The sequence below is a fragment of the Ceratotherium simum genome, chromosome 9, assembly GCF_057802395.1.
Source record: "Ceratotherium simum simum isolate JZ-2026a chromosome 9, ASM5780239v1, whole genome shotgun sequence".
NCBI classification, from domain to species: Eukaryota; Metazoa; Chordata; class Mammalia; order Perissodactyla; family Rhinocerotidae; genus Ceratotherium; species Ceratotherium simum.
This window is the reverse complement of record NC_141908.1, coordinates 70,372,086-70,397,475: the sequence shown is the minus strand read 5'-3', so window position 1 is coordinate 70,397,475 and position 25,390 is coordinate 70,372,086. Positions and strand designations below refer to the sequence as shown.

General features: G+C 34.5%; 1 long non-coding RNA gene across 1 annotated transcript; it reads left to right on the top strand.

Annotated features, from left to right (window-relative positions):
• Window positions 1-364: 364 nt before the first annotated feature.
• On the top strand, window positions 365-24,965 carry LOC147916333 (uncharacterized). The gene is made up of 3 exons (XR_015553123.1): window positions 365-471; window positions 16,926-16,993; window positions 21,725-24,965. It is a non-coding gene; the product is annotated as an uncharacterized LOC147916333 (long non-coding RNA).
• Window positions 24,966-25,390: the final 425 nt, after the last annotated feature.

The following is a 25,390-nucleotide window of genomic DNA, read 5'->3' as shown; positions in this document are numbered from 1 at the left end:
GCAGCTGACAAGCCCTGCCGCCCACAGGTCCACACAAAGTCAACACAGTCCTACCCCATGTGTGCGCCCCGACCTCCTGACATGGACCCAGTCTCTCTACGGCGGGAGCCCCACACACTCCACCACTGCCCCACACTCTTCACCTGCTCCTTGTGAACGCCCTGCCCCACTGAAGTGTGATTAATTGCCAGGCTGCAGAGAATCCATTAACCAATCTATGCAGGTCCACAAGTTGCCTGAGGGCTTGTTGTTGGGTGGGGCCAGTCTCTAGGGTGGGCTGCCCGCCCTGGCTGAGCTGGATTAAATCAATGCTCTAGTGGGTGGGGGAGATCTGGGCTAGCAGGCCCCAGGGAAAACTCCAATGGCGTCTGTGTCAGCATGCCCACACCAGGCCACAACAATGGCTGCCGCCAATGTCCCAGTCCCTGGAGAGGTCTCACCTCTCACCAAGATGCATTCAGGGCCTATCAGGTGAGTCTCTTTTCACCAAAGCACTGTGCACCTTTCTTTCTGGTGATTTTAGGTTGCTTTCTGAAACGGGTCAGTTTGCGCGTGGGCCCTGTAAGAGCCAGTTTTACTTTCTTTGTGAACCAGCTTTTCTGGGGGTACTCCCCAGTGTTTTAGTAGCAAGCAAAGTCAGATATTATGCCACTCGTCTCGATTGTGCTGGGTCCACAAAATGCCCACAGCGGGGGCGCTCCCCAGCTCCGGGCCCCACGCCTCCAGGGAGGGCTGTGTACCTGTGAGCTGCTCCCAGGTGGCCATGAGGCTGGTGGCTTGTGAAGGCGGCGTTTTTCCTCTCCAGAAGGGAGTTTCTGCCTCTTCCACCTCAATTAGGATTGTCCTTTGTTGCAGGAGTTCCTCTTATCCAGTTTTCAGTTCTGTCTCAGGGGTAATTTTTCCACGAGTAGTTGTAAATTGGCTGTGTACGCGGGAGGAGGTGAGTTCAGAGTCTGCCTACGCCGCCATCTTGACTTCTCCCCTCAAAAAAAGTTTGTTTTAAAAACCTTTTCTATTCTATGTCTCTTCATTGTTCACGTGTGTTCTTTGTATGTTCACATATTTATGTCTTGGACATGCTCTTCATTTAATGGGGAATACTATCTTCATTACTCTTTTATTAAACAATGTCCTTACTGAATTTAGATCGAGGACTTTATGTAAGCAAAAGCAATCTTCTTTTAGGAATCATTGTACCTTAACTTCATCTAACACTAAGCATGCAATTCACACGCTCATCACAAAAACTCTGCGAGGTATGCTGGATAGATAATACTACAAGTGAAAATATTGAGGTTAAGAAAGTTAAGTAACTTGCATGAGGTCACTTAAAATAAACTAAAACTAATCCTTGTGAGTCTTAACCTCCTGATAATACATTTTGCTCCCATTCTAAACATTTTCTACCTGGATTAGATATATTTCTATTCAAGAATCCCCAAGTATAGCAATTGTTGCCTTCTACTTTTAACTATGCATATCTGTAATTGTCAGCTAGCCTCTCTTCTCTCCACTGTCCATCCGCTGCCACTTCCAAGATTAGATCTTACTCATCTTATTTTCTTCCCATAATAATATCTTATATATTGCACACATTTAATAAAGTATGTTTAATTTTTCTTTCAATTAATGCTGCCACTATATGAGAGATAAATATAGTCTATATTTCCAATATTAAGCTTTATATTATATTATATATAATATAATATATTATCTATTATTATTATTATATAATATTATTATATTATTTATATTATATTTCCTGAATTAAGCTTTTCTAAGTCATCTACTAGAATAGAATTAACACCAGCTTTAGAAGCCAAAAGATGTAAGATTAAATCCTCATTCATTTACTGATTACCAATAGGACTTATATAAATAACCTAAGGTTCACAATCTCCTTTCATTGTTTTTGTTTTAATCTGTAAAAAATTAAAATTCAACATCACAACATATAACATCTAGCAGTTTGGTTCCTAGATACCAAATTTCGTAGATCATAAGACATACTTTTTCTCCCCTCATTTTAACATCTCTGCAATCTAGACATACCTACAGCCAATGCCATTTTAGAACTGCTGTCACCCAGGGAGCAGGCATGACATAGATTTTATTGCTTGGACATGCATAAATGTGGTTGAAATTACCAATGACATACTGGACAATTGCAATGTTTGGGTGCTTTAGTCAAAAAAATATTCAAGGGCAATTTGAGGAAGAGATATGATTCCTGACCATTTTCTAAAATCATTTTATCTTTGAATCAAAAATTTAAAAAGCACAAAAGGCTGTCAGTGGCTTGGAGAAGAAGGTGGAGAGAAGAGTAGAACATTCTTTACAGACATATTGTCTTCCTACCACTCTTGTTGATGGAAAAAAAACACAAATAAGATGACTCTGAGAATATTTTAATTGGTTAATTTCACCAAATTTTCCTTTGATTTATGATTGAATTGGCATATAAATTAGTATTTGTTGTATTATGTCTAAAAGAGCTCTGTAAATATGTATAACATAAAAGTCTGTATGGTAAGAACTCATTTTTACCATGATTTAATTTATAGCTTTTTTCCTTAGTAGAAAAAACAATCATGCATTTTACAATCATTGACAACTTAGAGTTCTTGAAATAAGGCAGTTAACAAAAGTCAGCATTCTCCTTTATTTTGTTGTATGGTTACTAGATACTATAGTTATTTGTGTGATGTGGTCACATTGCATTACCTATTTTACGTTTCTTAATAAATCTACAGGATCATTTACTATTCCCATAATTTTAGGATAGAATATATTTTACATTATGAAATTATTTACCTGTTAATCAGTTTATCAAATCATAATCTAATATTTAACTAATAAAGTAAAACTATAACTTTATAAATTCCTTCTTACGAATTGATGTTATTGACTTTTTCTCAAAGCTATGCATAAAATAATTCTCAAATATATATGCTGTGTTAATTATAATCAAAACATTATCATAAATTCAAAATAAGAAACAACGTACAAAACGTATATTTAGGATTGATTTCCTTCACTAAGATTTAGTTCTTTAATTTTTTTTTACTGTGAAATTGGTCCTCGTATTTTTATTTCCTTATTTATCAATGTCAAAAAATGCTTGTAATAAGCCAGTCTGTTTCTAATCACTTTATATGTATCAACACATTTAATACTAATAACAACCCAATGAAATAGGTCTGTTATCCTCTCCATTTTACAGAGAAGAAAAGTGATGCACACATAAATTAGATAAGTTATCCAAGACCCTAGACCTGGTGATTTACCAAAGTGGATGTAGTAAGGTCTATAAGTATAAAAAGTGTACAATAATCCCAGGGGGACTTGGGAAAGACAATGTTTTTAGACTATCACATAAATTGATCAGATTTGTGGCTAAGTGATAAAGAAATAAAAGAAGGCAGCCCTGGTACCAACATTCTATTCTCGATTTCTGTGAAACTGGCTTTTATTTTTTGTGTGTCTTATTTTACTTAACGTAATGTCCTCCAGGTTCATCCATATTGTCATAAATGGAATATTTCCTTTTTTTATGGCTGATTAATAATCCACTGTAAATATATACCACATTTTCTTTATCCATTCTTCTGTTGATGGACACTTGGGTTGTTCCCATGTCTTTGCCATTGTGGATAATGCTGCAATGAACATGTGAGTATGGGTATCTCTTTGAGACACTGATTTCATTTCCTTCAGTTGTATACCCAGAAGTAGGATTGCTGGATCATATCATAGTTCTATCCTTAATTTTTGGAGGAACTTCCATACTGTTTTTCATAATGGTTGTACCAATTCACATTCCCATCAGTAGTGTATAAGTGTTCCCTTTTCTTCACATACTTGTCAACATTTGTTATCTCTTATCTTTTTTATGACAGTCATTCTAACAGGTGAGGTGATACCTCAATGTGGGCTTGATTTGCATTTCACTGATGATTAGTGATGTTGAGCATCTTTTTAAGTATCTGTTGGCCATCTGTATGTCTTCTTTGGAAAAATGTATATTCAGGTACTTTGCCATTTTTTAATTTGATTATTTTTTTGCTATTGAGTTGTATGAGTTCCTTATATATTTTAGATATTAATCTCTTATCAAATATATGGTTTGCAAATATTTCCTCCCATTCCACAGGTTGCGTTTCCAGTTTGTTCAACATTTTGTTTGCTTTGAAGAAGCTTTTTAGTTTGATGTAGTCACACTTGTTTGGTTCTGCTTTTCTTGCTTGTACTTTGAGTGACATATCCAAAAAATATTTGCTGAAACCCATGTCAAGGAGATTTGCCCCTATGTTTTCTTGTAGAAGTTTTACAGTTTTGAGTCTTAAATTGAAGTTTTTAACTCATTTTCAGTTAATTTTTGTGAATGATGCAAGATAAGTGTTCATTTTCATCCTTTTGCATGTGAATATTGTTTTCCCAACACCATTTATTGAAAAGACTATTTTTTCCACATTGTGTGTTCTTGACACCCTTGTCAAATATTAGTTGAATGAGGATGCAAGGGTTTATTTCTGGGCTCTCAATTCTGTTCCATTGGTCTATATGTCTGCTTTTATGGCAATACCATAGAGTTTTGATTACTATGGCTTTGTAATATAGTTTGAAATCAGGACATGTGATGCCTCCAGTCATGTTCTCCTTTCTCAAGATTGCTTTGGCTGTTCAGGGTCTTTTGTGATTTCCTATGAATTTTAGGATTGTTTTTTCTGTATCTGTGAAAAATGCCATTGGATTTTGGTAGGGATTGCATTGAATCTGTAGACTGCTTTGAGTAGAATGGATACTATAAATATATATAATAATATTAATATTTTCAAACCAAAACTATAGAATACCTTTTCTTTTAATTGTATCTTCTTCAATTTTTTTCATCAATGTCTTATAGTTTTCAGTGTGCATATATTTCACCTCCTTGGTTAAATTATTTCTAGGTATTTTATTCTTTTGATGCTATTGTAAATAGGATTGCTTTCTTAATTTCTCTTTCAGATAGTTCATTGTTAATGTATTAAATGCAATTGGTTTTTGTATGTTGATTTCGTATCTTGCAACTTTGCTGAATTCACTTATTAGTTCTAACAGTATTTTGGAGGAGTCTTTAGGGTTTTCTACATAGAAGATCATGTCATCTGTAAATAGAGACAATTTTATTTCTTCCTTTCTGATTTGGATGCATTTTGTTCTTTTTTCTTGCCTAAATGCTCTGGCTAGGACTTTCAGTACTATGTTGAATAAAGTGGCAAGAGTGGGCAAACTTGTCTTGTTCCTGATCTTAGTGGGAAAGCTTTCAGCTTTTCACCTTTGAGTATGCTGTTAGCTGTGGGCTTGTCATATGTGGCCTTTATTATGTTGAGGTACATTCCCTCTCTACCCAATTTGTTGATAGTTTTTATCATGAATGAATATTGAATTTTGTCAAATTCCTTTTTTGCATCTAATAAGATGATCATGAGTTTTATCCTTCATTCTGTTTATGTGGTGTATCACATTTATTGATTTGCATATGTTGAACCATCCTTGCATGGCTGGAATAAACTCCACTTGATCTTGGTGTATAATTCTTTTAATGTATTCTTGAACTCAGTGTTAGTATTTTGTTGAAGATTGAATGTATTCTTAATGCATTTTATTTAATGTTAAAAAGTAAGGTTCTGGGGCCGGCCCGGTGGCTTAGTGGTTGAGGGCGCATGCTCCACTACTGGCGGCCTGGGTTCGGATCCCGGGCGTGTGCCGACACATGCTTGTCCAGCCATGCTGAGGCTGCATCCCACATGCAGCAACTAGGATGTGCAACTATGACATACAGCTATCTACTGGGGCTTTGGGGAGAAAAGGAGAAGGATTGGCAATAGATGTTAGCTCAGGGCCAGTCTTCCTTAGCAAAAAAAGAGGAGGATTGGCATGGATGTTAGCTCAGGGCTGATCTTCCTCACACACACATACACAAAACGTAAGGTTCTTTTTCTTAGGGAAAATATGCTGTAGGATAGACCACATAAAGTAAATTCATATTCCATTAGTAAACAGTTAAAGAATCTCAGCCTCATCATAACATCATCAAACTATGTATAACATAGCTACTTACAAAAAGGGAAATAGTGATTGTGCTGAAAATTCTATATCCAAAATGATTTGTGACAGAAAGTAAAATAATGTTCTTTCTTTTCTCCTAACTTGCAATCTCTCTACCAAAACCTTATTTATTCATAACACTTAGCAAAGGGCTAAAACATTAGCTTGAAATTTTGTAGATATAGTTTCTTAAAGCAGAGCATTAATGGAATTAAGGTCTTGATTAAAATTTCATTTTTTTCTCTAATTAACTTGTATTTTTACATGTACTTTCCACTTGTATATTTATGTTCATGTCATCAATGTTACCATGTTCAAGGTGAAAAGGATGTAGCTATTGACTATTTATATCCACTCAGCCTGCCTGCAATTTTTTCATGACCAAATATAACATTTATAGACAGACTTTCACCATGGAAATAGCATTCCTTATTAAGAGCAATAAATAATGTTTACCTCTAGACTTCTTACATGTTGAAATATTATACATTTGGTATTTAATACTGGTTTTCAGCCCCCTCACTTAGCTTTATTTGAGGATTGAACACTTAAATTACTTACAGTTTAGAGTTTGGCGAAATCTGAACAAACACCTAATACAATTCCCTTCCTCACCAGTCTCATTTTTGCAGATTATGAAACTAAAGTGTAGAGAAATTGTCTTAACCAATGGGTCATAATGATTCATTCATTCAACAAAATTTATTGATTGCTTAATTATGTGCTAGACATTCTTCTAGTTGCTGAAGATATAGAATTGAACAAGATAAGCAAGGACTCTAACCTTTTCAGAGTTTAAATGGAGAAAGGCTAAAAATGAGTAACTAGAGTAAGATTATTTCAGATAGCAATAAATGAAAAGATGATGATTATAGACAGAAAATATCATTGTTTAGAGAAAAAGGAATAGTGGATAACTTTTCTTTTTGGTGTAAAATAATAATGTGTGATGTATGACTTAAGAACATAGTGACTGAAATGATTACATTCAAATCTACACCTGAGATCTCATTAAATACATTCAAGCAATGTCTTCTTCCCTTCAGCTACCTGGATGTGACGGAAAATTCATTATATTAATATAAGGAACTTTTATTTCCATGTGAATTTACTTACCTAAATATTTGTTAAATGTTATTTCAAAATGTTAACTAAATTTCTAATTAGTTTTGATATGACTGCCTGACCTATATTTCGGAATAGCCCAAAAGCATACAAGTTCCGAATACTCATTACCTTGGCAAATGATGTTAGTAACTAATGCTGTATCTCCTTAAACTTGCTTTGTGATATATTATAGAAACCACCTGATATTTTTTGAGTGTTTTTTTTTTTCATCCATGAAAACCTTTGTTCAAATGCAGCTTTACTTGCATGCCCAAAATATGAAGCAGATGGAACTGGAGCTGCTTTGTGAAGAATCTATTCTGCTTGCCTTCTCTTTTCCCCTGTCCACCCAGCAATAACTCAACTAGTCTTTATTTTATTTTTTGGCTTTTGCAATTGTTCCCTCCCCACAACTCCCCCCCGCCCCGCTTTATTAATAGAATAGCTCTTGTGCTATGTAGCACATAGCTTAAAAATACTTCATTAATCCAGTGGGATACCTTTTAGATTGCAGATGCCTGGTTTGGCTGTATTTTTACAGACTTTATAAAATTTTTCTTTAAAAGCATTGAATTATTCAGATAGTTTGTGGGTAGGGAGGAAAGTATTAATATTTTTGAAATGAAATTATTAGAAAATAATTTAGCCTCATTTACTCTTTAGTATTTACTCACAACAGCTTTGTTTGAGCGATACCAACGTCTTATTCACTCTAGGAAGTTCAGTTCATGCTTTTTCTCAGAATATGCTGTTTCAATTATTGGCTTTGGGCATGGTTACACTGAACTGGAGAATCCATAAATCCCTTTTACACTATGCTATAATCCATCATTTTCCTCTCTTATAGAACAGGGAAGCTTAATATTGTCATTTTTATTATTATGTTTATGTTTCTATAACTGAGGTAATATTGTATACAATATTAATTAAATTTTATGAAATGTTCCTGAATTACTAAGTTAAATGAAGCATGGTGCTCTTGCTAAAATACAATTTAAGCTCACATCTTACTCATGATTGTATTTTGAAACATAATATCTACAGATTAAAGTAACACTACTTTGTCATAGATGGATGAAAAGTTATATCCTTATTATCATTTTGTGAAGGATCATAACTTTTAATTAACTATAAATATTAAACTTTTAGAAAAAAAATTGTTTTTCAAAAAGTTTAAATTATTTATGTATTTCCAATTAATAAATTCACTACATTTTATATCATTCCTGGTTTCTTTTTATGAGATATTTTTAGTTCTTAAATTTAGATAAAATGGAGTACTAAACTTTTTATTTTGCCTTTAAAATAAAATAGTAATACATAATATATAAAAAATAAAAATAAAATAAACTACACATAGGTATTTTGACTTTAATATTTATGCATTCCTTCAACAACTAACTGTGAACATGCACTACAAAACATATACAATCTACTTATGACAATCAGGAATTTAGACACTAGTTAGAAAAATTATTTAAAGATGGTAGATTCAATCCTTGAGTTTATCTTTTCTCCCTCTCCTTCCACTGTGACAAGGGAACTGAAGAGAATAAAAGCAGATAACTGTCACTAAAAGTTCAGAAAATTAAGGAAAAAAAATGGTCATATAAATAGATTAGTAGATTGGGAAACACGGGGGTAACGTGCTAAGACACTTATTTTTGGAATTCGGCATCAGCAATAAGGCTATTTTGATCTATCGATTTATTGTTATCTCGTTAGTAGTTAGGAAGCAGAGAGATGGTAGGGTAGAAAATGGAGAAATACATGAGTTAATTCCACCTATGGTCATTTATTTTTATTATCAGATATAAAACGCAACTCATGGTTTTATAAGTAGGTTTTCTCTAGATTTATAAACTTTATGTGAAATGATATCCTATATATATATATATATAAATTACATATATTGACCTTTTTATTTTACCAGATAAAGTTATTTTAACTCCTCTCTCTCACTATATAAAACATTTTTAGAAGAGACAGAGAAAAACAGAAGAGATAGAGAAGTCGTATCAAGGCAAACAGGGAGGAGTAGGAACAAAGTGAAGAAAAAAGAAACGTAAATAAAAAATTTATTTTTGAAAAGTCTTTTGCAATATTTTAAAATGAAAGGCTTTATATATAGCTCCAAGGTGATGCTGCAAGTCTGACCATAGGTTTAGAAAAGAAATTGTTTTTGCCCTTATTATTTGGATATTGCAAAATTTACCAAGTGTTTAAAATTATACATATGTATGTGTGTGTATATTTATATCTCTTTAATTATATCTAATATATCTTTTACATAACATGAGAAACAATTGGAATGGTTGGTAGCTACAGAGAGGTAAATGTTTGCTGTGGTCCTGATTTGATGGTTCCCAAAAGAAGTTTTGAGTACAGTCTACAAATATCCAAATTGGTTAAAATTCTTTTCCAATTTTTTCTCAAACTTGTTTGTACCATCTTGAGGGAAAATTAGGACACAACTGTTTGCATTAATTAGCCATGTGCCTCATTATACACAGTTTTCTGTTCTATATCTAGGTTCAAGTCTGGAGGGATCAGAACAGTTGATGTGGGGTGAGAGGGGGATAAGTAGACTTTGAAATGGGGAGTATTTCTGTGGCAGGTAAGGTGATATTTGCCCTTATAAAATTTCAGTGAGTTAAATGGAAATGATGACCTTGTTTATATAAGATGCATAACCAGAATCAGTACAATTAAAACCAGATCTTGAGATTTATTCCAATTTTCTGACTGTAAGAAGCGCAACAGTATGGTCCAGGCAACAGTCTCTTTGAATCATGGAGATGGAGAAAATGATTGATTTTATAATATAGTTTTCTATGTGTTCTACCACATACCAACAGTGCCCAAGGTTTTCTGTTTTTTTTTTTTTTTTACTTTTAGCCATTACAACCTTACATCAAGTTTTAGATACTAGCTTAACAAACCATTTTGATCTAAAATCTTGGTACAATGAGTTTTTCTATTTTAGCTTAAAAAGACTTTGTTTTATTCATTCTAAATAAAATTTACCATGTATTTAAAATTATATATATGTATGTGTGTGTATATTTGTGCGTATATACATATGCTATATATGTATATGCGTATGTACACATACATATGTACCGCTATCTAGTTATAAAAAGAGCAGGGCAAACTATAACACTTGAACATAAGTATTTAATACTCTGTCATTTGAATTTATAAAAATCTATTGATGTGTTATTATGACGTGCTTTTATTTTTGGATTTTTGCAAGTTCTGGAGAAAGGAGAGAAAAACATTTAGCTCTTGAAGATAAAGATTTAAAGAAAATCCCTAAATATCCTGTCACATGTTCTAAAAGCTTCCTTCCTCTTGTAAGTTAATCAATACCCTCACTTGAAACCTTGTGTTAGCACTAACTCCCAGTGACAGACAGCTCTCATCTTTGCTGCCTTGGATGAAGTCTTTATTGCTATTAGAAACATCCTCAGGCATATACTGGAAAATCTATTAAGAGACATGATATTATCGGATTTAAGTTTCACTACATTCAAGAGAACAATGATTAATATATTTTGTCACCATCTTTTCCTTGTAATGGTGACACTGACAGTATTATTGGACGTAATTGTGGAAATATCTAATTTTTTCTAATATACATATATTTTAATGGGCCTGCATACGACATTCTTTCATAGAACAAAATCTCAACTAATACATTTGCATACTCTTATTCATCAGTAGCTTCACAAATAAAACATAATCAGTTTCCATGAAAAAAATTTGCTTTGATTTTTATCTTAGTTTACAACACATTTTTGAATAATTAAAATCTATCAGAATCACAAAATTTAATCAGAAAACTACAAGTTCATTCAGCCTTAACACATTCTTTTTGCTTCCCTTTTCCCAGTATGCTGTAACAGTCAGATCAGCTATCAGTTTCTGAAATGCACTTTTCCTGTGGGATCAGATGTCTCAGCAAGTATGTCCAATCTGTCAGCAACTGGAACCTGTTGATATTAAAATCTATATTCCCCAGTCCTTTGCTACTTCTTCAAGCATCCTGTTATGTGTGACCTTGCCCTGACATGTGTTATGTCACAAATACTAGACTCTCCTAAGACAATCTTGAGGGAAAGGTATGTTAAGTGTGGGAAATCCTATGGAAAAAAATCAAGATATGGTTAACATTCTCTCCTCCAATGCATCTCAGCTACTCACTGTAGATTCTTTCTCCTTACACTATTTTCCTTTTCTTCAGAAAACATCTCTGATTTATGTCAGTTTCTGTCATAAAATGGTTAGTACATTTCAAGTTTGTCATATTGTTCCAAATAAAGGGAAGCGGTACTCAAAAACTTACCACAGGATGCACCTGGTGTTCATTTTTTAGCTCCCTACAGGCCAAGACGGAAAAGACAGAGCAATAGCTCCGTGCTCAATTTGCATAGATCAAGTAACTCCCTGAAGTGCCATCCCATTCCTGAGAAGAAGCCTGAGATAGCATATGAAGGCAGTATTTCATAAAATAGCATTAAATAGATCACTTATATTAACTCTCAAATAGGTGTGTGTAAGTCAGAGAACAAGACAAGCTGTGTTGAAGGCTTTGTCTAATTGAATTATTGATAATAGAAAAATTAGAAGATACAAAGAAATTATTTGGCTCTCTGTACCCAAGAAAGGCATACATATATTGAGAAATTGGATATGGAAGGTAGAATTCTTATCTAACCAATCCTCAGAATTTTAAATGAAGTTATTTGTCATTATGTATTTCTTGATTTCCATCAGCAATACAGTAAAATTTTAGTTGAAAAATTCCATGAAATATAGGTCTATATCATAGGCACATTAGTGTCAGATATATATTTTACTTTTATAAATCCCAAAATAAGAACTGGATTAACCTTATACTTTCAATTCATAATTTCAGAAAAGGAAGCATATTTTTCAACAACACTATGTTTTCCCAGAAGATGAAAATGGCTAAAACTTCAGATTGAAGGATTGAGAGTCTATTTCACGCATGTGTGCATGTGTGAGTGAATGTGTGTGTGTTTAATGGAGATGAAATAAACATAATACACAATTAACCATTTAAAAGTGTATAATTAAGTGGCATTTAGTGCATTTGCAGTGTTGTGCAACCACCATCTCTCTCTAGTTTCAACACTTTTTCATTACTCCAGAAGAACACTCCATACCCATTAAGTAATCACTCTCTGTTCCTTCTTTCCCCCACACTCTAGCAACCAGTACTCTGCTTTCTGACTCTATGGATTTGCCTATTCTGGGTATTTTGTTTAAAAAGAATCATACAATATGTGACATTTTGTGTCTGGCTTATTTCACTTAGCATAATGTTTTCAAGGTCCATCCAAGTGGCAACATTTATCAATACTTCATTCTGTTTTATGGTTGAATAATATTCCATTGTACTTATATAACAAAATTTGTTTATCCATTCAGCCCACTGATGGACATTTGGGTTGTTTCAACCTTTTGGCTATTATGAATAATGCTGCTATAAACATTTGTGTACAAGTTTCTATGTGGACATCTGTTTTCATTTCTCATGGATATATACCTAGCAGCAGAATTGCCAGATTATATGGTAATTCTATTTTTTTTGTTTTTATGAGGAAGATTGGCCCTGAGTTAACTTCCGACGCCAATCCTCCTCTTTTTGCCAAGGAAGACTGGCCCTGGGCTAACATCTGTGCCCATCTTCCTCTACTTTATATGGGACACCGCCACAGCATGGCTTGACAAGCAGTGCATCAGTGCGCAGCCAGGATCCAAACCTGTGAACCCCAGGCCGCCGCAGCTGAGCAGGCGCACTTAACCACTGCGCCACCAGCCGGCCCCCTGATAATTCTATTGTAACTCGTTGAGGAACTGTCAAATTGTTTTCAATAGCGGCTGTATCATTATTACTTTCCCACAAGCAATGCATAAGGGTTATTATTTCTCCACATCCACACCAACACTTGTTACTTTTTGTCCCTTTTAATTATAGCCATTCCAGTGGATGTGAAGGGGTATCTCATTGTGGTTTTGAAATGCATTGCCTTAATTATCAATGACCTTGAATATCTTTTGAAGTGCTTGTTGGGCATTTGTAAATTATCTCTGGAGAAATGTCTATTCAAATCCGTTGCTCATTTTTAAATTAGGTTGTTTGTCTTTTTGTTGTTGAGTTTTAAGAGTTCTTTATAAATTCTAGATATTAACCCTTATTAGATACATAATTTGCAAATATTTTTTCCCATTCTTTATGTTGTCTTTTCACTTGTTTAATAATGTCATTTGATTAAAAAATAGCTTTTTAAAAATTTTTATAAAATCTAATTTATATTTTTTTACATTTTATTGTGGTAAGAACACAACACAGGATCCAATCTCTTAAAATTTTAAGTGCACAATACAGTATTGTTGAATACAGACACTATGTTTTCCAGCAGATCTCTAGAACTTAGCTATCTTGCATAATTGACTCTATACCTGTTGAAAAACAACTCCCCATTTCCACCTTCCCCCAGCTTCCAGAAACCACCCCCTGTACTCTCTGCCTCCATAAGTTTGACTATTCCAGATTCCTCATGCAAGTAGAATGGCACAGCGTCTGTTTTTCTCTAACTGGCTTACCTTACTCAGCAAAAACATCCCCCAGGTTCATCCATGTTGCCATATATGGCAGGATCTCCTTCCTTTTTAAAGCATAATAAGATTTCGCTGTATGTTTATACCACAGTGTCTCTATCCGTTCGTCTGTGGATGGATATTTAGGCTGCCTCCACATCTTTGCTATCGTGAATAATGCTGCAATGAATACAGGAATGCAGATATTTCCTCTTTTTTTCTTATGTTGCTCATGCTTTTGGTGTCAAATCTAAAAATCTATTGCTAAATCTGATGTCATGAAGATTTACCCCTATGTTTTCTTCTGTTTTATAATATTAGCTCTTATATTTAGAGCATTTATCCATTTTGAGTTAATTTTTGTATAAGTAGTGAGTTAGAGGTCTGATTTCGTTCTTTTGCATGTGTGTGGTGAAAGGCTTGATATTATGGTCTAATATTATGAGCTGACTTGAGACCTCATAAAATAGAGAGTGCCTCGAATGGCCTAACTGAAAGTTTCACTCTCTATGCTGCTCCAGCAATGGGGCCCCTATCCAAACAACCCTCCTTATCAAACAGACCAAGCGCAGCTCCCGTTTATCCCTGAACAGTGAGTTTCAGTTCCCTGCCAGCCCACAGAAATTGTTCAAATAAACCATCACATCCTCCTGAAGGCACCAGGGCCACCTCAACCTCTTGATACTACAAAGCCTGCCTGCACCTTGTCATTCATTCTGTTCCTAAGCGCAGCTCTAGTGTGACCTTGTATGGCATGCAGTGTCCCCCCTTCATGGATCAACTCTAAATGTATTTGACTAATAAACTGCTATCAGTTTCATCTTCCCAGTGCCAATTGTGTTCATCCATACCCTAAACCCCAGGTAAGACTCCCTCCCTTATGAATGGGATGAATATAAGATGATTAATACAATGGTCTTAGACCACTGTTAAAATCAATTGACCATAGATATATGAGGTTATTTCTGCATTCTCAATTTTATGCCATTGATCTATACATCTATCTTCATGCCAGTATCACGTTGTTTGGGTGAATATAGCTCTGTATTAAGTTTTGAAATCAGGAGATGTGGATCTTTCAATTTTGTTTTTCTTTTTCAATATTGTTTTGTCTGCTTGGGGCCCCAAGTAATTCAATATGAATTTGAGGATCAAATTTCTAATTTTTCAAAAATTGGAAAAATTAATAGTGATTACATTGAATCTGTAGATTGTTTTGGGGAGTATTGTCATCTTAACACTATTAAGTCTTCCAATCCATTAACATGGGTTATCTTTCCATTTAATTAGAGTCTTCTTTAATTTTTTTTAGTATGTTTTGTACTTTTTAGTGAACATGCTTTCATCTTCTTGGTTAAATTTATTCCTAGATATTTTATTCTTTTAGATGATGTTAATTGTAAATGGAATTGTTTCTATCACCACCATCCATCTCTAGAACTCTTTTCCTCTTGTAAAATTGAACTTTATACCTATTAAACATAAACTCCCCATTCTCCCCTTCTCCCCACCAACCACCATTCTACTTCCTGTCTCTATGATTTAGACAACTCTAAGTACCTCGTATAAGTGGAATTATACAGTATTTGTTTTATTTGTGACTGGCTTATTTTACTAAGCATATCTTCAAGGTTTATCTATATTGTAGTATATGTCAGAATTTCCTTCCTTTTCAAAGCTGAATAATATTCTGTTGTATGGACCACATTTTGCTTATCCATTCATTCATCAGTGGGCATTTTGGTTGCTACCACGTGTTGGCTATCGTGAACATATGGGCATGGGTATACAAATATCTATTTGAGACCATGCTTTCATTTCACTTGGACATATATCCAGAAGTAGAATTGCTAGATCATATGGTAATACTAATTTTTTGAGGAACAGCCATATTGTTTTCAATATGGTACAGTGCCTGTACCAATTTACATTCACACCAACAGTGCACAAAGGTTCCAATTTCTCTGTATCCTCACCTACATTTGTTATTTTCTGTTTTTTTTTTCAATAGTAGCCATCCTGATATGTGTGAGGTGTTATCTCATTGTAGTTTTGATTTGCATTTCCCTAATAATCAGTGATGTTGAGCATCTTTTCATGTACTTATTATTAGTCATTTGTATATCTTCTTTGGAGACATGTTAATCCAAGTCCCTTGTTCATTTTTTTATTCAGGTTGTTTGTTTTTTTGCTGAGTTTTAGTCTAGATATTACCCTTATTAGATATGATTTATAAACATTTTCTACTATTCTGTGTATTGCCTTTTTACTTTGTTGATAATGTTATTTGATGCACAAATTTTTAAAATTTTCATGAAGTCCAGTCTGTCTATTCGCTCTTTACTTGCCTGAGTCTTTGGTGTCATAATCAAGAAATTATTGCCAAATCCAAGATTGTGGAGCTTTTGCTCTCTCTCTATTCTATGGGTCCCTATGTCTGTCTTTATGCCAGTCCACACTATTTTGATTATTGTATATTTGTAGTAAGTTTTGAAATCAGAAAGTGTGAGTCTTCCAGCTTTGTTCTTCTTTTTCAAGATTTTTTGTTTATTCAGGGTCGCTTGAGATTCCAGATGAATTAGGATGGGTTTTTCTATTTCTGCGAAAATCATCATTGGGATTTTGATAGGGATTACATTGAAATCTGTAGACCTCTTTGTGTAGTATTGACATCTTTATAATATAAAGTTTCCCAGTCCATGAACATGGCATATGTCTCCATTTATTTATGTCTTTAACTTCTCTCAGAAATATTTTGCAGTTTTCATTGTACAAGTTTTTTTATTTTTACCTCCTTGGTTAAGTTCATTTTTAAGCAATTTTTTCTTTTTAGTGCTATTGTAGATTGAATTGTTTTAATAATTTCCAGTTTAGACTGTTCATTGTTATTGTATAGATATGCAACTAAGCTTTGTGTATTGTGTATTCAGCTGCTTTGCTGAATTCACTTATTAGTTCTAATAGTGTTTTTGTGTATGGAAACGTTAAGGTTTTCTATGTATAGGATCATATCATATGTGAACAGAAATATTTTTACTTCTTCCTTTCTAACTTGGATGCCTTTTATTTCATTTCTTGCCTTATTCTCTCACTAGAACTTCCAGTACTATGTTGAACAGAAGTGGTGAAAGCAGACATCAGTGCCTTGCTCCTGACCTTAGAGGTAAAGCTTTTGATCTTTCACCATTAAGGGTGGTGTTTACTATGGGTTTTCGTATATGGCTTTTATTATGTTGAGGTATTTTCCTTCTATTTATAGTTTGTTGAGTGTTTTTATCATAAAAGTGTGTTGAATTTAGTCAAATGCTTTTTCTGCATCAATTGAGAGGATCATTTTTATCTCTCTTTTCTGTAAATATAGTGTATTATGTTAATATTCACCCATGGAACCAGCCTTGCATTCCAGGAATAAATCCCACTTGGTCATGTTATGTAATCCTTTTAATATTCTGCTGAATTTGGTTTCCAACTATTTTGTTGAAGATTCTTGCATTCATGTTCATAAGGGATAATGGTCTGTAGTTTTCTTTGAGTGTCTTTTTCTGGCTTTGGTACCAAGGTAAAGTTGGCTTCAAAGAATGAGTTAAGAAATGTTTCCTCCTCTTCAAGTTTTTGGAAAAGTTTGAGAAGCACTAGTGTTCTTCTTTAAATGTGTGGTAGAATTCACCAGTAAAGCCAGCAGTTCTATGCCTTTTGTTTGTTGGTAGATTTTTGATTATTGATTTATTCTCCTTGCTAGTTATAGGCCTATTCAGATTTTCTATTTCATCATGATTTAGTCTTCGTAGGTTTTATGTTTCTAGGAATTTGTCCATTTCATCTAGATTATCCAATTTGTTAGTGTGTAATTTTTCTAGTACTCTCTTTTAATCGTTTTTATTTCTATAGAACCAGTGGTAATATCCTTGGTTTGTTTCTGATTTTAGTATTTTGAGTCTTCTCTCTTTTTATCTTAGTTCATCTAGCTCAAGATTTGTCAATTTTATTGATCTCTTCAAAGAACTAACTTTAGGTTTCATTGATTTTCTCTATTGTTTTTCTATTCTCTATTTTGTTTATTTATCTTCTAATATTTATTATTTCCTTCTTTCTGCTAGCTTTTCTATTGTCTTAAATTGTGAAGTTACATTGTTAGTTTGAGGTGGTTCTTGTTTTTTAATTTAGTGTTTATAGCTATAAATTTTCCTCTTTGTACTGCTTTTGGTGAATCCCATAAGTTTTGTTATGTTGTGTTTTCATTTTCACTCATCCCTATGTATTTTCAAATTTCCCTTGTGATTTATTCTTTCATCCATTGATTGTTTAAGAGTGTGTTGTCTAATTTTCACAAATGTGTGGGTTTTCCAGTTTTCCATCTGTTATTGATTATATCTAACTTCATCCTGTTGTGGTCAGAGAAGATACTTTGAATGCTGCCTATCTTTTTAAATCTTTTGAGACTTAATTTGTGGCCTAACATAAGGTCACACTTAAAGTAATGACTGATAAGGAAGGACTTATTTCTGTTATTGTGCTATTTGTTTTCTATATGCCTTATAGCTTTTTTTGTCCCTTATTTCCTCCATTACTAGTCTTCTTTTGTGTTTTGCTTATTTTTTAAAATAGTAAAATGTTTAAATTCCTTTATTATTTCCCTTCGTGTATATTTTATAGCTATTTTCTTTGTGGTTACCATGAGGATTACATTTAATACTCTAAATTTATAACATTCTAACTTGAATTTATGTCAGTTTAACTTTAATAACACACAAAACTCTGCTCCTTTAGAATTTCATTCACATGATTTTTAGTTGTTGATGTTATAAAATTATATCTTTATAAATTGTGTGCCCCAAAACATAAACTAATAATTCTTTAAATTTATTATCTCTTAAATTATGTTAAAACAAAATATGGAGTTACAAGCCAAAGTTACAATGATACTAGCTTTTAGACTCATAATTGGTTTTTTAAATAATGTGTTTGTCTCTTAAATCTTGTAGAAAACAAGAAGTAGAGTTACGAACCATTGTTACAATAATATGAATTGCCCATATATTTACCTTTATTGGTATCTTCATTACTTCATATGGCTTTAAATTACTGTCTGGTGGCCTCTCACTTCACCCTGCAAGACTCCTTTGAACATTCTTTGCAGGGCAGGTCTAATGATATTCAACTTCCTCAGATTCTGTTTACCTGGGAATGTCTTAGATTCTCTCTCACTTTTGAAAGTCAGCTTTGTTAGATATAGAATTCTTGGTTGGTTGACAGGTTTTTGTCTTTTGAGACTTTGAATATATAGACATATTGCCTTTGGGCCTCTAAAGTTTCTGAAGAGAAGTCTTCTGGTTATTTTATTAAGATCCCTTGTATGTGACGTGTCACTTGTCTATTGATGGTTTCAAGATTCCCTCTTCTTCTATGACTTTCAACAGTCTGATTATAGTATGTCTCAGTGTGGGTATCTTTGAGTACTTCTTAAAGATTTTTATTTATTTTTTCCCCCAAAGCCCCAGCAGATAGTTGTATGTCATAGCTGCACATCCTTCCAGTTGCTGTATGTGGGATGCAGCCTCAGCATGGCTGGAGAAGCAGTGCGTCGGTGCGCGCCCGGGATCCGAACCCGGGCCACCAGCAGCGGAGCGCGCGCACTTAACCGCCAAACCACGGGGCCGGCCCTTTGAGTACTTCTTAATTGGAGTTCACTGAGTTTCTTGGATGTTTATATTCATGTATTGCATCAAATTTAGGAAGTTATCAGTTATTATTTCTTCAGATATCCTCTCTTTCCCTTTCTCTCTCTCTTCTTCCAGGACTACCATAATGTGTATGTTTATCCACTCGAAGGTGCTCCATAATCCCTTAGGCCCTGTTCACTTTTCTTCAATCTTTTTTTTCTTTCTATTGCTCAAACTCCATAATTCCCATTGTTCGATTTTCAAGTTCACTGATTCTTCCTTCTGCCTGCTCAAATCTGCCTTTGAATCCTTGTAGTGAAATTTTATTTTAGTTGAAGTACTTTTCAGCCCAGAATTTCTTTTTGGTTTCTTTTTAGGTTTTTTATATCTTCACTGATATTTTTATTTTGTTCATTCATTATTTTTTTTTTTTTTTTTTTTTACTTTCTCCATGTCTTCTCTTAGTTCTTTGAGCATCTTTACAACAGTCATTTTAAAGTCTTTGTCTAATTAATCTGCCATCAGGACTTTTGCAAAGACAGTTTCTGTTGTCCTTGAAACAATTTCTGTTGCCCTTTTTTTTTTCCTTTCAACAGACCATATTTTCTTATTTATTTGTATGTATAGTGATTTTTTTGTTGAAAACTTGACATTTAAATCTAATAATGTGGTAACTGCAAAAATCAGATTTGCCCCTTCACCCTTCACCAGGATTTGCTGTTTTTTATGTTTTTATTTACTAGATTTTTTATTGTTATAGGCTGTCTCTGTCCTGAGGATCATCCTGCAGTGTAAATTTATGGTCTTTTCAGGTCTTTCCTGTACCTGCACCTTTCCCTGGGCATGGACGGTGACTTTCTAATTTCTCCTATGTATGCAGTTGTTTTTGAATGTCCTAATCTTTAATGTTTGGATCCTGAAAAGGGAAAAATAGAAAAATGAAGGAAGGGGAAAAAAGAGGACCAGTCCTTTAAGTCCCCTGAAAGTCACTTCAATTATAAGGAGAGGGGATTACAACAACAACGGGAGGTGCAACAGCAATGGCTTGCCATCTTTTTGTTTGCAGGTCTGTAGTCAGAGTCAGCAATCAGCAATCAGAGCACACATCTTTGATATTTGGAGGACAGGATCTTTTTTACCCTACCTTTACCTGTGGAAGCTCCTCCTGGAACATGTGCAGGGCTGCCTGCCATGTGGCTGGATGAAGGGGAATGGTTACCTTCTATGTGCTAAAAGCTGAAATTTACTAAAATTAACTACAATTTATTGTCCAATTTAAGCCTTCCCCTGGAAGTTACAAGTCTTCAATAGACTCCAGAGTTCTAAAAATAGTTACATTATACAGATTCTGCCAGTGTGTTTCTTATCTAGGTGAAGAGACAGATTCCTGGTGCCTTCTACTCTGACATCATCACAGAATCCTCTCTCATTATTTCTTCAAATATTTTTTCTGTCTCTTTCTCTATCCTACTTCTAGAACTCTTAGAATGCAGATGTTGGCACACTTGATGGCATCCCATAAGTCCCTTAAGCTTTGTTCATTTTTCTTCACACCTTCTACTTTCTGTTCCTCAGACTGGGTCATTTCAATTGTCCAATCTACAAATTCTCTAATTCTTTTTTGTACTTTCTCAAATATGTTGATGAACCTCTATAGTAAAATTTTCATTGTCACTATTGTATTTTTCACCTCCATAATTTGTATTTGGTTCTGTTTTATCCTTTCTATATCTGTATTGATATTCTCTACTAATTCATACTTCATTCTTCTGATTTCCTTTGGTTCTTTGTCCATGGTTTCCTTTGGCTTTTATTTTTTAGCACATTTAAGATAGTTAAATTAAAGTCTTTGTCTGGTAAGTCCAATGACTAGGCTTTCTTGGAAATGGTTCCCTGTCAATTTTTTTTCCTGTGAATGAGCCATATTTTCCTCTTTGTATACTTTATAATATTTTACCGAGAACTGGATACATGGAATATCATAATGTGGTGGCTCTGGAAATCAGATTCTCACTCCCCCCCTGGAAATTTTTTTGTTGTTACTTTTGGGGGCTCAGTTATCTGTTTAGTTAATTAAGATTATTTTTGCAAAATCCATATTCTTTGTCAGTATAGTCACTGAAATTTCTATCTATCTCTACAGTCAGTCAGTACCCTCACAGAGATTTTCTTGAATACCTAGATCCAATAAGAAAATAATAAAGATGTTCTTCCTCTTTAAATTCTTTCAACAGATGCTGCCTGACAATTCACTTGAGATCCTGGGAGTTGAAAGAATGCCCTACCTCTTTGCCAGTCCCTCAGTGAACCACTAGGCAGATCAAAACATCCAAAGCCAATTTTTGGAGGTCAAGGTCTTATTGCCTACCCTGGTATTAGCAAGCCACACCAGGCCACTGTCCTACCACTGCCTGTTGCTGGACTTGAGGATGGGGGATGGCAGCTGCTATGCAAAACACCAAAATTCACCAAAATTTACCAGCCTCTTTCTTTATCAAGCACTGTCCTGGAAGCTGTAAGTGTTTGGCTAGTATCTGGATTTCAGCAGAAGTTGATTTTGACACTTCTTATGGACTCAATAGGTGTTTTATTAGAAGAACTGATTCTTGCAGCTTCCTAATTCATCATCTTCCAGCATCCACCTAATATTTTATGGGATTTGAAATATTGTAGCTAGATGACACTTTAGAAATTATATACTCATATCCCGTGTGCTGGGAGAGGTAGATTGCATTTTAATATTTTGGAATAGAAATCTTAATAGGAACAAAAATCTTTGCATAAGAAATTACATTGAAAAGCTTTGCAGGCTGAGGGCTAGGACCAAGATGGCATGGAATACAGGTATACTTTGTTTTATTGCACTTTGCTTTACTGCAAATTGCAGATATAGTACTTTTTACACATTGAAAGTTTGTGGCAATCCTGCATGGAACAAGTCTATCAGTGCCATTTTTCCAACAGCATTTGCTCACTTCCTGTCTCCATCTCACATTTTGGTAATTCTCACAATATTTCAAACTCTTTTATCATTATTATATTTGTTATGGTGATCTGTGATCAGTGGCCTTTGATGTTACTATTGTAACTGTTTTGGGGTGCCATGAATGGTGCCCATAAAAGATGATAAACTTAATCAATAAATGTTGTGTGTATTCTGACTGCTCCACCAACCGTTCCCCTATCTCTCTTCCTCTTCTCAGGCCTCCCTATTTCCTGAGATACATCAGTATTGAAATTAGGCCAATTAATAACCCTACAATGGCCTCTAAGTGTTCAAGTGAGAGGAAGATTCACACATCTCTCATTTTAAATCAAAAGCTAGAAATGATTAAGCTTAGTGAGGAAGGCATGTTGAAAGCTGAGATAGGCTGAAAGCTAGGCCTCTTGCACCAAACAATTACTCAAGTCGTGAATGCAAAGGAAAAGTTCTTGAAGGAAATTTGAAGTGCTACTCCAGTGAACACACAAATGACAAGAAAGCAAAACAGCTTATTGCTGATATGGAGAAAGTTTTAGTGGTCTTGATAGAAGATGAAAAGAGCCACAACATTCTTTTAAGCCAAAGCCTAATCCAGAGCAAGGCCCTAACTCTCAAGAGGTGAGGAATCTGTAGAAGAAAAGTTTGAAGCTAGCAGAGGTTGGTTTATGACTTTTAAGGAAAGAAGCTGTCTCCATAACATAAAAGTGCAAGATGAAACAGCAAGTGCTAATGTACAAGTTGCAGCAAGTTATCCAGAAGATCTAGCTAAGATAATTAATGAAGGTGGCTACACTAAGCAATAGATTTTCAATGTAGATGAAACAGCTTTATATCTGAAGAAGATGCCATCTAAGACTTTCATAGCTAAAGAGGAGAAGTCAATGCCTGGCTTCAAAGCTTCAAAGGACAGGCTGACTCTCTTGTTAGGGGCTAATGCAGCTGGTGACTTTAAGTTGAAGCCAATGCTCATTTCCCATTTTGAAAACCTTAGGGCCCTCAAAAATTATGCTAAATCTACTCTGCCTGTGCTCTATAAATGGAACAACAAAGCCTGGATGACAGAACATCTGTTTACAACACAGTTTACTGAATATTTTAAGCAAACTGTTGGAATCAACTTCTTCCAATCCTCATAAATGACTTTGAGGGGTTCAAGACTTCAATAGAGGAAGTAACTGCAGATGTGATAGAAATAGCAATAGAATTACAAGTCAACCCTGAAAATGTTACTGAATTGCAGTGATCCTATGATAAAAGTTTAACAAATGAGGAGTTGGTTCTTATGGATGAACAAAGAAAATGGTTTCTTAAGATGGATTCTACTCCTGGTGAAGATATTGTGAAGATTGTTGGACAATTGTTGGACAACAAAGAATTTCAAATATTATGTAAATTGAGTTGAGCAAGCAGTGGCTGGGTTTGAGTGGATTGACTCCGATTTTGAAAGAAGTTCTACTGTGGTCAAAATACTATCAAACTGCATTGCATGCTACAGAGAAATCATCTATGAAAGGAAGTGTCAATCTATGTGGCACACTTAATTGCTCTCTTATTTTAAGAAATTGCCACAGTCACCCCAGGCTTCAGCAATCACCATCCTGATCAGTCAGCAACCTTCAACATCAAGGCAAGACCCTCCATCAGCAAAAACAGTACGACTCTCTGAAGGCTCACATGGTAGTTAACATTTTTCAGCAGTAAAATATTTTTTAATTAAGCTATGTACATTGTTTTTTTAGACATAATGCTATTGCTTACTTAATAACCTCAGTAGAGGGGCTGACCTGGTGGCACAAGCGGGTAAGTGCACGCACTCCGCTGCGGCGGCCCGGGGTTCGCTGGTTCGGATCCTGGGTGCGCACCGACGCACCGCTTGTCAAACCATGCCGTGGCAGCGTCCCATATAAAGTGGAGCAGGATGGGCACAGATGTTAGCCTAGGGCCAGTCTTCCTCAGCAAAAAGAGGAGGATTGGCAGATGTTAGCTCAGGGCCATCTTCCTCACAAAAAAAATAATAAATAAAAATAAATAAATAAATAAATAAATAAATAAATAAATAAATAAATAAATAAAACCTCAGTAGAGTCCACACATAACTTTTATATGCACTGGGAAACCAAAAAATTCATGTGACGCTTTCTCATGGTGGTCTGGAACCAAACCTGCAAGGTCTCCAAGGTGTGCTTGTATCAAAAGGTTGGTAACACTGGAGGTAGAAATAGTATTTTTCAAAGGAAATTTATAGGAATTTAGGGATGTGGAACAGATAAGAATGAATATAAGAGGATAATATGGTAAAAGGACAAGGAATTTTTAAAATGTTGTATCTATTTTTTATTTTAATTATCTTGTTTTCTAGCAAAGCACATCATTTTCCTCTCCCACAACACATAAATTGTATGTGAGTGTGTTTTCTAAATTGAGTGTGTGTATATCTATGTGTGTGGGGGGGAGATGTAATAAAGAGGAAACTAAGGAATATTTTACAAACTCAGGGGGCAGACTGAAAAAAATAGGATGTAGAAGAAAATATAATGATTCAAAACTTCAACTACTTCAGTTCAAGTAGGAAATTAAAGTAATAGGTGAGCATGAGATCCTAGGGCTCTTGGGTATGTTTTGTAATCTTATATAAAGCATAAATCTTGATACAGCATGGCCTGGGATTTGGGACCAATTCTACGCAAACATTACCGAGCAGGAAGACCTAATTAACAGGATAGTCCAAATATGTTTCATACAGAGAATCCCCAAACATGTCATTTAAACCAAGTTAAAGAAATATATTGGCCTTTTCTGTGGCCAAAATTTTTATCTTAATTTTCTTTTACATGAACCAAAATATGTTTTTTACTTAGTCTGAATGCTACTGTTCTAAAATTTTGATTTGTGTATGATTGCCCATTTTTCTTAAATT